The sequence below is a fragment of the Hemiscyllium ocellatum genome, chromosome 9, assembly GCF_020745735.1.
Source record: "Hemiscyllium ocellatum isolate sHemOce1 chromosome 9, sHemOce1.pat.X.cur, whole genome shotgun sequence".
NCBI lineage: Eukaryota > Metazoa > Chordata > Chondrichthyes > Orectolobiformes > Hemiscylliidae > Hemiscyllium > Hemiscyllium ocellatum.
Genome location: NC_083409.1, coordinates 69,050,618 through 69,067,356, shown reverse-complemented (window position 1 = coordinate 69,067,356; position 16,739 = coordinate 69,050,618). Strand labels below are relative to the sequence as shown.

The following is a 16,739-nucleotide window of genomic DNA, read 5'->3' as shown; positions in this document are numbered from 1 at the left end:
CACAGAAATTTGAGGGTTCGTACATTAGGTTTACCTTACATGAGGATCAGTGGTCGACACAATATCGTGGGTGAAGGGTCTGTTCTGTGCTGTACTGTTCTATGTATATGTTCTATGAATAGTGGGAAGATCAATAACGGTGCTTTGGCCCAGATCACAATCTTTACTGCCTGGTTAGGGACACACATTTTCTTCTTGACAGCTGTCTACAATTCGTACCATACTCCGTTTGCATCATTTGACCCAGTAAAATATGACAAAAGGTGAGCTTCTAGCTACCTGAGAATGCCCATCGCTAAGACCCTGCATTTCCATCTCTGTAACATCACCTTACTCTGCACCTGCCTCACCTCATCTTTTTCTAAAACCCTTTTCTATGTCGTTGTATCCCCGAGACTTGTCTATTGCTATTCATGTTGATCTCTTTCCCATAAACCTGACGTCATCAAAAGTTCTGCATATATCAATCCCATTTGCACATCAATGACCTACATTTGCTCTCAGTTAAACAAGTGTCAGCCTTATTATTACACCAGTACATGATCTTGACCCCCATCTCCTTTGCTATCTCCGACTGACTAACCTTCTGAGATATCTTCACTCTTCCCTTCCGCTAATTAAAATCTACCTCTTTGACTAACCTTTTTGTCATATGCCATGACATTTTCTTAGTCTTTCAATGCAAACATATCCTTCCTTAGATAAGGAAACTAAAACTCTAGGTGCGGCTCTCTGATTCTTGTGCAATTATAGCAAGACTTCTCGACATTTATAGTCCATCCTACATCCTATTTGCAATAAAACCCACCAATCCAATTTTCTTTCTAATTAATTACTTACCGTACTTGCATGCCAATCTTTGGTGATTCATGTAAAAGCACAATCCAATCCATCTGGACAACATATTGTGTACTTTCTCTATCTCTCTCTCTCCATTTCAATAATCTTCATGTCAAGAGTGGATAATGTTACATTTTCCCAGTTCTAGTTCATCTGCTAGATCATTGATCACTTACTTAACCCATGTGTATCCCTTCGTGTCTCATTGCACCCTCTCACAACTTGCTTTCCTACCCATCTTTGTATTATCTCCAAATTTCAATCAATATGGTCGGCTCCTTCATCAAAGTTATTCATACTAATCATGAGTTGAGGCTCTAGTCGTAACTACTGCCATTTGGCAACCTGAAAATTACCCATTTATTCTGACTCTGTTTCCTGTTGCCTAGTCAATCCCTGATCCATGCTATCTATCATCACTGACACCATGATTTTCTTTTGGCATGTGCAGTAACCTTTTTGCATGACACCTTACAAATGCCTTTTGGAAATTTAAATAAAGTACACATTGAAGTTTATTTTTATCTGTGCTGCTTGCTATCATTTCTTTAAGACCCTACAATGAAGGCCATCAAGGCTATCAGCATTTGGTTGTTGTAATAGTTTTTTTTCAGTATCGCTTTCCATCAATCCATCTCCCTCTGCTCCTTGTTTTTATAATTATTCTGGGATGTTTATCTGCATGTTAGATACTGCATCTTGCTTGTTAAATTGTTCATTCAATGGAATATATCTTTGAAATATCTCCCTTACATAGCTGCTACTGATTGTCTACAATCTTACCTATTATGCAATTTTCTTGTTCCATTATTGCCAACTGTGTCTTCTCACTCTTGTAATTCCATGTATTGAAGTTTAAGACACAAGGTTTGGATCCTATTTCTCACCCTCAAACTAAATGTGAAATTTTATGATGTTATGATCACTGTTACCTAGAGGATCCTTTACTAAAAGATGATCAATCCATCCTGTCTCATTAGACACTATCAGGTCTAAAAAAGCTTATTTCTTGGCTGACTCCAGACCATATCATTCTAAGAAATTGCCCAAGTAAATTCTATGAGCTCACCTCCCAAGCTACTCTTGCCAATTTTATTCATCCAAATTATATAATGATGAGACTGTCCTATGATTATTACTGTATCTTTCTTACAAGACCCCATTAATTCTTCATTCATACTTTGTTTTACAGTGATGGTAGTCATGGGGGCCTGGAAACCAGTTTCACCAGTGACTTCTTCCCCTTGTCATTTCTTACTTTTCCAATTGATTGTTTGTCTTGATCTTCCAAACCATTTCGCACAACTGCATTGATCTCACCCTTTATTAACAGACCCACCCTACTTTTCCTTTATTTGTGTCCTTCCAAACCAGCAAATACCTTGCAGAAAGTGAGGACTGCAGATGCTGGAGATCAGAGCTGAAAAATGTGTCGCTGGAAAAGCGCAATAGGTCAGGCAGCATCCAAGGAGCAGGAGAATTGACGTTTCGGGCATAAGCCCTTCTTCAGGAATTCAGCAAATACTTTTGAATATTCAGTCCCCAGCCTTGGTCATTTTGTAATGGCTACTTAATTAGATCATTTATTTCTATTTCTCCTATTAATTCATAAAACCGGTTATGAATGCTATATAAATTCAGATGAAGAGCTCGTGGTTCTGTTGTTCCTATTGTAGCATTTTTTTGAACATTTATGTTCATATGACCTATCCCTGATGATTAAATTATGTTTATCATCAACCATAATATCACCCTGCACCAAATCTCCCATCTCATTAACCCTTCCAGCAATCCCTCCCTCACAACTATTTATTTTAAAGCCAACTCTAAGTATGTGATTTGCCGGTACAAGCAGTCCTCATTTTATATTAACCAGATCAGCATTATTCCATTTTAACATAGATTACTGTTAAATGACCTGATTTCTTTAAAGTAAATTTGTCTCCATGTTAAGGTGTTGGGTCCTCACACTGGGACTCAATTAGCAGATAAACCCATATCCCTACAAAAACATTGCAAAAATAAGTCATTATAAACTTTCTGACGTTGATTTGAGGATAATTAGTTTGAACGTTTGGCTGGAAGAAATCAATCATTCAAACATTCTGAAGAATCAACATGTCATAGTATGTAAATACAAAGAAACAGATCATTACTTTTTCAAAACATTTCACTAAACACAAAGTAATGCTATAAAGCATTTTTGTGCTTCCTTATTCCTCACTTACAATTTATATTCTTGTATATATTTATCATACTATTAAAAAAGTAACAAAATGCTTTCACCATCACCTTGAATTTTTTGGACAGGCAACTGAACACCTTCCATCCCGACCTGAAATTCACCTGGACTGTCTCAGACTCCTCCCTCCCCTTCCTAGACCTTTCCATTTCTATCTCGGGCGACCGACTCAACACAGACATCTATTATAAACCGACTGACTCCCACAGCTACCTGGACTACACCTCCTCCCACCCTGCCCCCTGTAAAAACGCCATCCCATATTCCCAATTCCTTCGTCTCCGCCGCATCTGCTCCCAGGAGGACCAATTCCAACACCGCACAGCCCAGATGGCCTCCTTCTTCAAGGACCGCAGATTCCCCCCAGACGTGATCGACGATGCCCTCCACCGCATCTCCTCCACTTCCCGCTCCTCCGCCCTTGAGCCCCGCTCCTCCGCCCTTGAGCCCCGCTCCTCCAACCGCCACCAAGACAGAACCCCACTGGTTCTCACCTACCACCCCACCAACCTGCGCATACAACGTATCATCCGCCGCCATTTCCGCCACCTCCAAACGGACCCCACCACCAAGGATATATTTCCCTCCCCTCCCCTATCAGCGTTCCGCAAGGACCACTCCCTTCGTGACTCCCTTGTCAGATCCACACCCCCCACCAACCCAACCTCCACCCCCGGCACCTTCCCCTGTAACCACAGGAAATGTAAAACTTGCGCCCACACCTCCACACTCACTTCCCTCCAAGGCCCCAAGGGATCCTTCCATATCCGCCACAAGTTCACCTGTACCTCCACACACATCATCTATTGCATCCGCTGCACCCGATGTGGCCTCCTCTATATTGGTGAGACAGGCCGCTTACTTGCGGAACGCTTCAGAGAACACCTCTGGGCCGCCCGAACCAACCAACCCAATCACCCCGTGGCTCAACACTTTAACTCCCCCTCCCACTCCACCGAGGACATGCAGGTCCTTGGACTCCTCCACCGGCAGAACACAACTACACGACGGCTGGAGGAGGAGCGCCTCATCTTCCGCCTGGGAACCCTCCAACCACAAGATATGAATTCAGATTTCTCCAGCTTCCTCATTTCCCCTCCCCCCACCTTGTCTCAGTCGGTTCCCTCAACTCAGCACCGCCCTCCTAACCTGCAATCCTCTTCCTGACCTCTCCGCCCCCACCCCACTCCGGCCTATCACCCTCACCTTGACCTCCTTCCACCTATCCCACCTCCATCGCTCCTCCCTACCTTTTATCTTAGCCTGCTTGGCTCTCTCTCTCTCTTATTCCTGATGAAGGGCTTATGCTCGAAACGTCGAATTCTCTATTCCTGAGATGCTGCCTGGCCTGCTGTGCTTTGACCAGCAACACATTTGCAGCTGTGATCTCCAGCATCTGCAGACCTCATTTTTTACTTACTGTACGTAAGACTGTCATCTAAAATCAATCCATGCAGTTTTTTGTTGTATAGCAATCAGCACAAAAACAGACTGACAGAGCAGTCTACTTTAGCAATGAACAAACATGCAATCAAATAGCCATTATGACATTTACATTCTGGAATATTGACTTCGGTAAAGAATCTTCATAAAGCATGTGCTCCTCCACTACGGTAAATCAGCTGAAAGTGGTGGGCAAGAATTCCATTGACATACCTATCTCTGCCATTCATCTAGAAATGTGTGTTAAGAGGGCTGCTTTCGAGAAGCTTTGGACAAGAATTTCTGCATCAACCACAAAGCCAGAGAACAAATACCACAACATCCTAACTCTCTCTCAAGATGTTCCTTTTGTTCACTTTTTAATAAGAAATGTTTATATCTGTGAGTCTTGGTTCTAGATCTTTCAACATCTGGGAATGGTTTACTATCTACCTTCTTCATCCATTCATAACACTAAGCACTTTTGTCATATTGTCCCAGAACCTTTGCTGTTCTATGAAAAAGTCCTTTCTTTCTGTTTGTATTTCCTTATTCCAGGCAACATTATAATGAATTTGTGTGGATCCTATCTAAAATTTCACCACCCTTTCCATAACCTTGGACTCAGCACTGCAAGGAAGAAATTCTCAACAAATTACCATGTTAAAGTGGAAAATCAAAATTCACAGATTATTTGGCTTGTTTTAAAAGCAGCAAATATATATCCTGCTCCTCTTCAGAGGCAACAGAAAATACTTGAGAAATGCTGAATGACTTGAGTGTGCCACCTCATGTTTCACTGTAGACTTGTAAATCTTACCTAACTACAAACAAAATGAATTGTCATCAGACAGCACACCAGGAAATAGTCCTCCAAACTTTTACCTCTGATCTTCAGTGATTTCTGTAGTAGTGTTATCTGCTCGCTGATCACTCCTGTGCTGATTGCTATAAAACAAAAAAACTGCATGGATTGATTTTAGATGAGTCTTACCTACAGGTCAGTTGCCTGTCCCAAAAATTCAAGGTGATGGTGAAAGCATTTTGTTACCTTTTTAATAGTATGATAAATATATACAAGATTATAAATTGTAAGTGAGGAATAAGGAAGCACAAAAATGCTTTATAGCATTACTTTGTGTTTAGTGAAATGCTTTGAAAAAGTAATGATCTCGTAGCTATGGACTTTACGTTAATTTAGTTATGCCACAATTAGCTGTAATGTTTCCTAAATGTGGTCTAAAAATAAATGAAACTGATGTTTTAAATACCAATTAGAATAACTAATAGGCACAGTAAGGCACTAGAGACACATATCAGCATGATGTTAGGCTTAATTGATTTCTAGAGTACAAATATAATTTCTTCTGTCCTGCTTCTAATTAGTCTGGCTATTTCATACATTGTGTGCCATAAAATTAGTCCCTCTGTAAAGCTTTAATTAAGTGAGTTATTTTCGATGACTTATTGCTTTCAACACCATCTGATTTGAGATGATGGCTTATTTACAACCATCAGCAGCTTTCTGTTTCTTCTATTGAATGTGCAATCTTTATGAGTGAACTTCAATAGTGAATGTCACCTCAGCATGACAGGCCTGGGGAGGCTTGCACACATTTCTTTTCAGACTTAGTGGAGAGTCATTGGAAACAGACAAGCCAGATCACTGGCTTTCATGGTCTAAATATAAATATAACAAATTACAGGTGGGAAGACATACTGCTGTTACATCAATGGAAAATGGGTTGAACTTGCCTATTGTCTTGGAGAAGTGTTTACACCAGAATTGTACAGCTGAGTTCATTGACTGAGTATTGTCTTTAGATTCATGTGTAGTAGCAATGATATGGAAATTAAAATGCAGCATGAATTTTGAATATTCTATCATCTTTTAGTTTTAGCTGAAAATTGCCCGAGTAGGTTAGGGGAGTAGTAGCTAATAAACAAAACCATGCAAAGTTTAGTAAATCTATCACCTTGCTTAGTTGGATATCTCATGACTATTCTTTGGACTTTATAAGCAGGTTTAACACAGAGAAGAGTAAAGGGCAAGGTAGTAGGTGGAGGATGACATCGAGGTTAGGGTGAAGGTACCACAATGTCACAGAGATGAATTTGTAATTCCTGTTGGTTTAAGTGGATCACAGGAGAAACAGGAAACTTTTGAAAGATTTAGTTTAAAGTGAGGTATTACTGGTTTCCAACTCTGTCGTGCTCAACTGCAGAACAGTCCTCCAAAAGGGAACCAGGGAACATAATGTAACTGCCACTCACTTTCCCACTTTGGCAGTTCTAGTGCAGGACATTCCTCACCCTCTGAAGGTAAAACAGGTGACGTATTCCATCTCATCCATTTCCTGTCAGGCAATTTAAAATTACCCTAGGTTTTAATGGATGAGAAGCTCAATTGAAAGTGAATGTCGAGAATTAACTTTGCTCTGAATGTTCTCTTCTGCACTCCTATGAGTGCATCAGCCTATGACTGATAGGGTTCTTATGGTGCAATGACAGCGTCCTGACCTCTGGGCTAGAAGGTCCAGGTTTAAGTCATACCTGTCCTGGATGTGGGTTACAATATGTTTGAACAGGTTGCTTACAATAACCACAGCAACATTATATCAGTAAATGGAATAAAGGTGCTGTGTCCTCTATTATTGACTTATTGAAATTTACATAAATGATTTGGATGTGAGCATAAGAGGTACAGTTGTAAGTTTGCGGATGACACCAAAATTGGAGGTGTAGTGGACAGCGAAGAGGGTTACCTCAGATTACAACAGGATCTGGACCAGATGGGCCAATGGGCTGAGAAGTGGCAGATGGAGTTTAATTCAGATAAATGCGAGGTGCTGCATTTTGGGAAAGCAATCTTAGCAGAGCTTATACACTTAGTGGTAATGTCCTAGGGAATGTTGCTGAACAAAGAGACCTTGGAGTATAGGTTCATGGCTCCTTGAAAGTGGAGTCGCAGGTAGATAGGATAGTGAAGAAGATGTTTGGTATGCTTTCCTTTATTGGTCAGAGCATTGAGTACAGGAGTTGGAAGGTCAAGTTGTGGCTGTATAGGACATTGGTTAGGCCACTGTTGGAATATTGCATGCAATTCTGGTCTCCTTCCTATCGGAAAGATGTTGTGAAATGTGAAAGGGTTCAGAAGAGATTTACAAGGATGTTGCCAGGGTTGGAGGATCTGAGCTACAAGGAGAGACTGAACAGGCTGGAGCTGTTTTCCCTGCAGCATCGGAGGCTGAGGGGTGTCCTCATAGAGGTTTACAAAATTATGAGGGGCATGGATAGGATAAATGGACAAAGTCTTTTCCCTTGGGGTTGGGGAGTCCAGAACTAGAAGGAATAGGTTTAGGGTGAGAGGGGTGGTACGTGTATGGAATGAGCTGCCAGAGGATGTGGTGGGGGCTGGTACAATTGCAACATTTAAGAGGCATTTGGATGGGTATATGAACAGGAAAGGTTTGAAGGGATATGGGCCGGGTGCTGGCAGGTGAGACTAGATTGGGTTGGGATATCTGGTCGGCATGGACGGGTTGGACCGAAGGGTCCGTTTCCATGCTGTATATCCCTATGACTATGACTCTATTTAGAATCCTTGTGGTATAATGGAAGTGTCCATACCATCCTGGGCCAGAAGGTCTGAGTTCAAATCCCACTTGCCCGAGTGTCACAATGTGCCTGAGCAGTTTGTTTTAAAAAATATCTAGACCTATGGCTAACTCCCTTAAGTATCTAATCCAGTCATGGATTCACCTATCAGACCATGGGGGGAATCGGAAACCTATACTTAACCCATCACTCTTCATGCTGAGATTAATTAATTCAGCACAGACTAAGGATCAAAGCTACATTTTCTTCCTTTAGATGGCTGAATTTGTGACAGATTTATTCAAAGATTTGTCAGGGTTGTGCTGGATAATGGACACTTTAATATCTAGTAATGCACTTAGTTACTTCTTTGTATTTACAGATTGACATGGTAGTTTTACTATTCACTGCAAAGTGCACACCAGAGACTCCAGATGGAAATGTTGCTAACACTGTTGCTAATTAATCACGCTTTAAACAAAGTCCTGTTACATCTAGAATACTGATTTTTCCAGTAACTTCAACCTGGGAATTAAATGTAAAATTCGTATACCTATTTCTGTTGCTTTCGAAATAAGTTAACACTTTACCATCTTCATGCTCCATACTGTGTTTGCATAGACAATTTCATTTAGCAATCCTTAAGCAGCATAAGAGCAGGCAGCATTTTGACATTGAGAAATATTTGGAAAATGTTTTTGGCTTTGAAAAAGAGAAGTAATGTTATAGTCAAATTAATCATTCATTCACTAGATGTGAAGCAACAAGAAACATGGTGCTAATATTTTAGTTTCAAACCCTTTGCGTTTAAAAGAGCACATCTTACTGAAGTGATTATGTAGATCAATAGCACTGACCAGTATGTTCACAAGTTCTGAGGATAACTTAGAACTTCATAAGAACACATGAAATAGAAGCATGAATAGACCAAATGACACTTTGAGCCTTCTCTACCATTCAATTATGGATGATCTGCTTCTTCAACTCCACTTTTCTGCCCGCTCCTCATGAAGTCCTCCTTGTATCCCGTATACACCAAAAATATGTTTACCTCAGACTTAAACATTCTGAACAATGAAGCATCCAGAGCATTTTGGTGTAGATATTCCAAAGAATCCCTACCTTTTGACTGAAGACATTTCTCCCACTGTCTCTATCATAAATAATCAGGCCTTCACCTTAAGATTGTTTCCTCTTTTTAGATTCCTCAAATAACATCTCTGTATCTACCATATCCCACCCTTTAAGAATTGCAGCACATTATTGGTAGTCTGATAGAGTGAATCAGCCAGCAATTGGAGAACCTACACGATATTCATTTCACTGAAATCAGACCAATCACAAAGATGTATGTAATTGACCAAGCATTCTATCAGCAATGAGGACTGCTCTATAAACCAATTGATCAGAAAGGGTTCATATTAAAGACAACAGTTCAATCTGTTGATATCATACACTCCTGAGTGTGGGAAAGAGAAGTCTAGCTCGAGAACCAAGATATGTCTCCTGCTAGTTCTAACATCTAATGAGCTAAGGTAACTTGTACCCATTGCCATTATGCAATAAGCCATATCTTGTTATGACAAGGGCCTCTTCTATTTAAGACTCTTGTGGTTCATCCTCCTCCTCTGTTAACAAAGTAAACAGACCCTTTGATCCAGTATAGAAAGGATGATTGGTATTCAGCACTTTGCCCAACTATTAGTTGGGAGTGGTTGATTCCATTACGTAAACCACATGGTAATCTGCAGTGGGCATTGATGCTTTAATGCCACAAGGTATCATTAGTGGAAAAAAATCCATTGGATCTAGATGAAATAGAAATCAGAAGACAAATAAATTTATTAGTTGAAAGAATGTAACACTTTAAGAATGTTCAACCAGTCTGTAACTGCGAGCACTTGAACAAACAAGAAGCCATGGAGGGAGCAACAAAGCAGAAACAGCACTCCAGGCTATAACTTCACTTCAGAGCTGGTAAGGATTACAGAAGCCACAATGTGAACTAATAAGACCTTGAAAGGCTTGTCACATGTGGCAGAGAGTGAGCTGTCATGAAGAAGGATCTTGAGAAGCAGTCCCAATTCAAGGTTAGCTAGGATGCAACTATTTTTGAGATCCATAAGTAAAGATAAAAAATCCCAGTTCGGCCAGGGCAGAAACTGTAAACTAACAGCGAAAGGAGCAGGACCAGGAAAAGGTGGTCAAAAAAGAAGTACAGAGAAACCTCGATTATCTGAATGAGATGGGCGGGGAATATGTTGTTCAGATAACTGATTATCTGTATAACGGATAACGTTTTATGGGACCTCGAGATCTTGTTTGGATAATCCGAAATTCAGATAACTGACGATCAGATTACTGAGGTTGTTCTGTACTTACCATTCTGTACTTACCAAGCATCACCACCATAGTGCGAACATACCAGAAGACCTTTCTACAATAAAGTCATAGATTTAGTTTATATCAAAGCTGCAGCACATTGTGGGACACACTTAATGTGATAAAACATAAAAAACTCAAAAGTCTGACAGACAAAACTGGATGTCTGTTAAGACTAATGAGAATGGGAGATAAATAATTTAAGCTACAATTTTGGTGGAAAGTTTAATTAAGGCTGTATTGGAAATTCATTTTGTGCATTGGGTCATTAAAGCTGGGAAAATGTCCAACTTGCTTTCAGAAAAGTGTAAAGCTTCCATCTTGCCTAGAAATGGTGGGAAACTCTCATTTTGACTAAAAGAGCAGGAGGACCACAGTGTGCAATGCAGAATTGGAAACTTCATTAAAAGAAAATACCATAGCAATGCTATAATACATAACTTAAAGCTCTTAAAGAAAACCATTGCTATACTGCACAGTTTAAAAAGTAGTAAGACAAAAAAAGCACTGCAATTTATAGAAGTAAGCGTTTCCAAACAAAGACAGAAAACAACATTGAGTGACTGCAAGATTTACAGCTTTAAGATCAAAATTACCACAATATATAGGTGATGCAGAATTTAAAAGAAGAGTAAATAATCACAATAAGAAGACATGACCAGAGAAATAATATCACAAAGATTTAATATTGGATAAAGACCAAACAGAACACAAGGATTGTACATCTTTGAAAAAACAAGTCTTAAGATACAGATTTCTTTAAAGTAAGTTGGTGCGGGTTCGGGGGCAGGGGGAGCAACTGTGTTTGAGGGTGGTTGAGTTAAACCAGGGAACTAAGTAGCAATTATAGATTCCAACATCAATAGTAGAGAAGTTATTAGAAAATATTCTGAGTGACAGATTAAACGTCACTTAGAGAGGCAAGGATTAATCAAGGATAAAAAACAGAAATTGTGGGACAAACTCAGCAGGTCTGGCAGCACCTGTGGAGAGAAAGCCAAGTTAAAGCTTCAGGTCCAATGACACTTCAGAACTGGACCCAAAAGGCTAACTTTGCTTTCTGTCCATAAATGCTGCCAGATCTGCTGAGTTGCTCCAGGAGTTTCTGTTTTTATTTCAGATTTTCAGCATCTGCTGTTTTTTGTTTTAGATGAATCAAGAATAGTCACTATGTATTTGTCAGGGAGACATGATGTCTGACAGGTTTGATCCATTTTCTGAGAACATGACTAGATCAATGGATGAGGGTAGTATGGAAGATATGGTCTACATGTATTTCACTCAGGCTTTTGGTAAGAACTTGCATGGGAAATTATTTGAGAGGATAATAGAGCCATAGAGGTGTACAGCATGGAAACAGGCCCTTCAGTCAAACTCGTCCATGCTGACCAGATATCCAAAATTAATCTAGGATTAATTAATCTAGTCCCATTTGCCAGTACTTTGCCGATATCCCTGTAAACCCTTCCCAATCATGTACCTATCCAGATGCCATTTAAATGGTATAACTGTACCAGCCTCCACCATTTCCTCTGGCAGCTCATTCCATACACACACCACCCTCTGTGTTAAAAAGTTGCCTCTTAGGTCCCTTTTAAATCTTTCCCCTCTCACCCTAAACCTATGCCCTCTAGTTCAGGACTTCGCCTATGTAAGAAAGGACATATTTACTGTGTAGTCAAGGTTCGCGAGGTTAATACCAAGGATTGCAAACTGTCCTAATGAAGAGAGATTGGTTTAACTGGGCATGCAGCACTAGATTGTATTTGGATAAGATGATCTGACTGAAATGTACAAAATTCTAACAGGATTAGACAGTCTAGCTGCAGGGAGGATAGTTTCCCTGGTTGGGGAGTCTAGAATCAGGGGTTTCAGTTTCAGGATACAAGGTAGGCTATTAAGAATTCAGATGGGGAAAAATTTCACTAGGGCAGTGAATCTGTGGAATTGTCTACCACAGAACGCTGGGAAGGCCAAGTCACTGAGTATATTCAAGAAAGAGTTACATTTTCAGATATTAAAGGCATCAAGGGGTTTGGGAAAAATGTTTAATGGTAGAACAGGTTTGAAGGGCCAAATGGCTGACGACTACACCTTATTTCTATATCTCTATAACATCTCCTGCCAATTACTGTTATAGCCTACCTTGTTCTAAACATTTGCACCTTACTCCTCCAAAGTAGTTTGCAGCACTAATTTCACAAATGCCCCATGAAATTTCATTGCATCAAGTCAAACATAGGCAAGGAAATGTCCTGATTACCACACAGCTGATTAATCCATACCCCTCCATGGTGAACAGCACTTGGAAGAAGCATTGAGTTTGGAAAGGGTTTATTCTGGCTGAGGGACTTCAATGTTCATTGTGGCTCAGTAGCCGTACTGCTGATAGAGACTTGAAGGATAATGCCTGACTAGACAGCAGGTGGTGATAGAACCAAGATGAGGAAATAATCTATTTGTCCTCCTAATTCCAACTGTTGTGGAGCCATCCTTCCATGGTAGTGTTGTTAAAAGTGACCATTTGTGTGGCCCTACTATTGTGTTAACAATTTGAGAACAAATCCAAACAGCTCCAAATATTATTCTTGCACTGTCAGCTATCAGCATGAGCAGAACTGTATTTCACTACAACTTTGGCAAAGCATATGTTTTACTGTAACATTACCATAATTCACAGAGGACTGTAATACTACATGTCAAAAGCATTTGTAAATGAGGTGTCAATGTGCTGTATCTACAACCCAGGATTCATTGAATTCCAAACAATTTAGAAAAATTGACAAAAATACAGTTCAGCAATCCTATAAGCAACAGATCAAATCAACGCTTTGCTGTACTGCTTCATCTCGTTACCAAGATTGCTGTATAATCCATGAACATCCTCATCACAGTGGAATCCAGAACCTGAAAAAGACAAGGATTTACAAAAACTCTCAGCTACAAGTGCCAAGTGAATGATCCAAATGAGCTTGTACCAGCTCACAGAATCCAGAGCAATTTGACATATTGGATCCAAAATTGGCTTAATGGCTGGAGACAAAAAAAACTGCAGATGCTGAAATCCAAAGTAGACAGGTGGGAGGCTGGAAGAACACAGCAAGGCAGGCAGCTTCATGAGGTGGAGAGGTCGATGTTTCAGGTGTAACCCTTCTTCAGGATTTAATGACTGGGGGTAGACTATAATGGTCAAAGGTTGTTTTTTTCAGAGTGCGTGCGTATGTCCAATGGCTTACTTCAGGATTCAGTGCTGTGTCTCTTGCTGTTTGTAGTGTAATTCAATTATCTCAATATGGATGTAGAAGACTCGACCAATAAGTTTGCAGATGACATGAAAATTGGTGGTGTGATAATAGTGACGAAGAAAGCCTTAGACTACAGCATGGCCAGTTGGGCTGAACAGTGGAAAAAAAATTAATCTAAAAATGTGTGAGCTAATGAATTTTGGGAGGAATAATAAGGCAAGGCAGTAAAAGATTTATGGTAGGACCCAAGGAAGTCCAGAGAATCAGACTGACCTTAGTGTGAATGTCCACACTCAGTGAAGCAACACGAGAGATGACTGAGATAATTAAGATAGAAAATGGGATATTTGACTTTATTAGTCAGACACTTGAGTACAACAGCATGGAAGTAATGGTGGAGTTACACAAAATGTCAGTTTGGCCAAAGCTGTAGTGCTGTGTCCAGCTTTAAGTGGAGTTCAATTCTGTCCCTTTTAGTTCCCCACTAACCTCCCAAACACTAATGTTAGTCACACTGGCAGATAGTTCCTTTTTTGGACAATGGTTGCCATACTTTGGAAAGATGTAATGGTACCAGCGAGAATGCAGAGGAGAGTCACTAAGATGCTGCCTGGGCTAATAGTGTTTCAGCTTGGAAGAAAGGCTGGATAAGATGAGGATGTTTTCCTTAGAGCAGAGAAGGGACCTGATCTGAGTGAACAAAATTATGAGGGGCATAGATAAAGTAATTAAGAAGAAACATTTCCTCTCAGTAGAGGGGCCAATAGCCAGGAGTATAGATTGAAGGTAAAAGGCAGGAGGTTAGAAAGGATAGGAGGTGGCCTTTTTGACTCAAAGATATCTGGTACCCATTGCCTGAAAGAATGATAGAGGTGGGGATCATTGCAACATTGAAGAAGTATTTAGATAATCGTTTGATAAGCCATAGTAAACAAGGCTACAGATATGTGCTTAATGATTGGCATGGCCACAAGAAGTCCTTCAGCCCTTTTTTTGCTGCTTTTTAAAACTATGACTCAATGTTCCTTACCAGAAGGCTGCAAGAAGTGACTACAAGTGTTGCGACGACACCCAAAAGGTAGCATCTGACAGGCCTCAATACTCAGTGACACTTACAAGACAAAGCCTACTCAATGCTGGTCCCTCTGAAGCAACTGCTGAAAATGTGTTGCTGGTTAAAGCACAGCAGGTTAGGCAGCATCCAAGGAACAGGAAATTTGACGTTTCGGACCAGAGCCCTTCATCAGGAAGCCATTCCTGATGAAGGGCTCTGGCCCGAAATGTCGAATTTCCTGTTCCTTGGATGCTGCCTAACCTGCTGTGCTTTAACCAGCAACACATTTTCAGCTCTGATCTCCAGCATCTGCAGACCTCACTTTTTACCCTCTGAAGCAACTCCTTCTCTAAGAGCAGCAGCATCTAAAGATTTGAAAATGTCAGGGAATTTTCTGAGCTACCTACTGATGGCTCAACTTCATCACACTTGAACAGCATCTCTTCATTGGTTAAGAACCAGAGAAAGAGACTGGTTAGCACAAAGAGTAGACCAGTATTAAGTAGTTATAGAAACAGTGTATAAATCAATCCTATCTTTTGGTTAATGTTGTTCCTGAAAATAAACATGTGTTGGTGAACATTGTAAGTAAAGTAAACATTCATGTTGAGATTTTTTTTATTGGCATTATGATCAAGGAGATTGAGACTTTTGGCTTAGGAAAGAAATGAACTGTAGTCATGCCCATTGTAAGAGCTGAAAGGACAGGAAAGTGTGAAGAGAGTTATTTTTTGGTGCATAAACTAGTGCTTGCTAAAAACACTGTTGCATATTATCAGGCTGAAGAATCTTATGTCTTCACTTTCCTGTTCAACATAATTATACCTGAGGGTTAGTTCTTTCTACATCACCATTATTATCATTCACTTTGGTCTCCTGAAGGAGCAAGCTTTACTGCTTCTGGAAATTGCAGCTGTTATCTCGAACTTGACCAAATTTTCCAGCCACCTAAAATGAGCCTTTATAACCTACTTTATTGCACTGCCTATAGTTCCGTGAACCTGTCTGTCTAATATGATCCTCTGACTGCTGAAGTCTTAATGCAGTCGTTAGTCCTGACAACAAAGACTAACCCTGATCATCAAACAACCATCCTGAAACGTGACTTTTGGGTTTTCAGGGCAGGTATGATCACAAAGAGTCATGATGATTTCCTGAAGAACAGGCATTGGCGTGTAAGAGGTAGAACTGAATCTTTAAGAAACATTTTGAGGCGTCTATGAAATAACCACTTTGTTTTAATATGATAAAATCCCAAATGAAAATAAATGATCTAATAAATTGAAATAGTCCGGAGATTCTGTGCAGCTGACTGAAGTATTCTACTGACAAATATGGAAAAGATGAGCACTAATGGTGAATTCTTCTGTCAGATGCTTAAAAGCTTATACAGGTTAAACATTTGTTCAAATAAAAGTTTAAATCTAGCAATATTCCTTCAACTGACAGCTAAAACCAGCCCTAAACTTTTACGATAAACATTTTTCGATACACAGTATGACTTGAATAGACACATGAAAGACAGCATAGATCTTGTCATGACATGTAGAAATAAGAGGTTTGCTATTTGATTCAGTGAAATCTTTCAGTAGGACTGTAAATATTTGTACATGTTGGTGGTAACATCTGTTTAAGATTTGGAATCATTCTTTTGAGATACGGGCATTGCTTATTTGATGGCAAAAATGCACAATAAAAAAAGCAGTCTGGTCTCTTTCATAAACTGACAAATTGTGAATTTCTTTTTGTTCAACTTCCTACTTTTCTAACCTGAAAAGATAGCACTAGTATTTATGACATGCCTTATCGTATCTTTGCAATTTCTTAAAAGTCCTTCACATCAGTGAGTAACAATCTTTTGAAGTGCAGGCATTGTTGTTATGCAGTCAAACAGAGCAAACAGTTTGCACGCAGCCAGATCCCACAAAAACAAACGAGGGAATGATCAGTTAATTTA

General features: G+C 39.9%; 1 protein-coding gene across 1 annotated transcript in view; it reads left to right on the top strand.

The window, feature by feature from the left end:
• LOC132819087 (metalloprotease TIKI2-like) overlaps positions 1–16,739 on the top strand; it is a 406,884-nt gene that overhangs the window by 301,638 nt on the left and 88,507 nt on the right. The window lies entirely within an intron of this gene.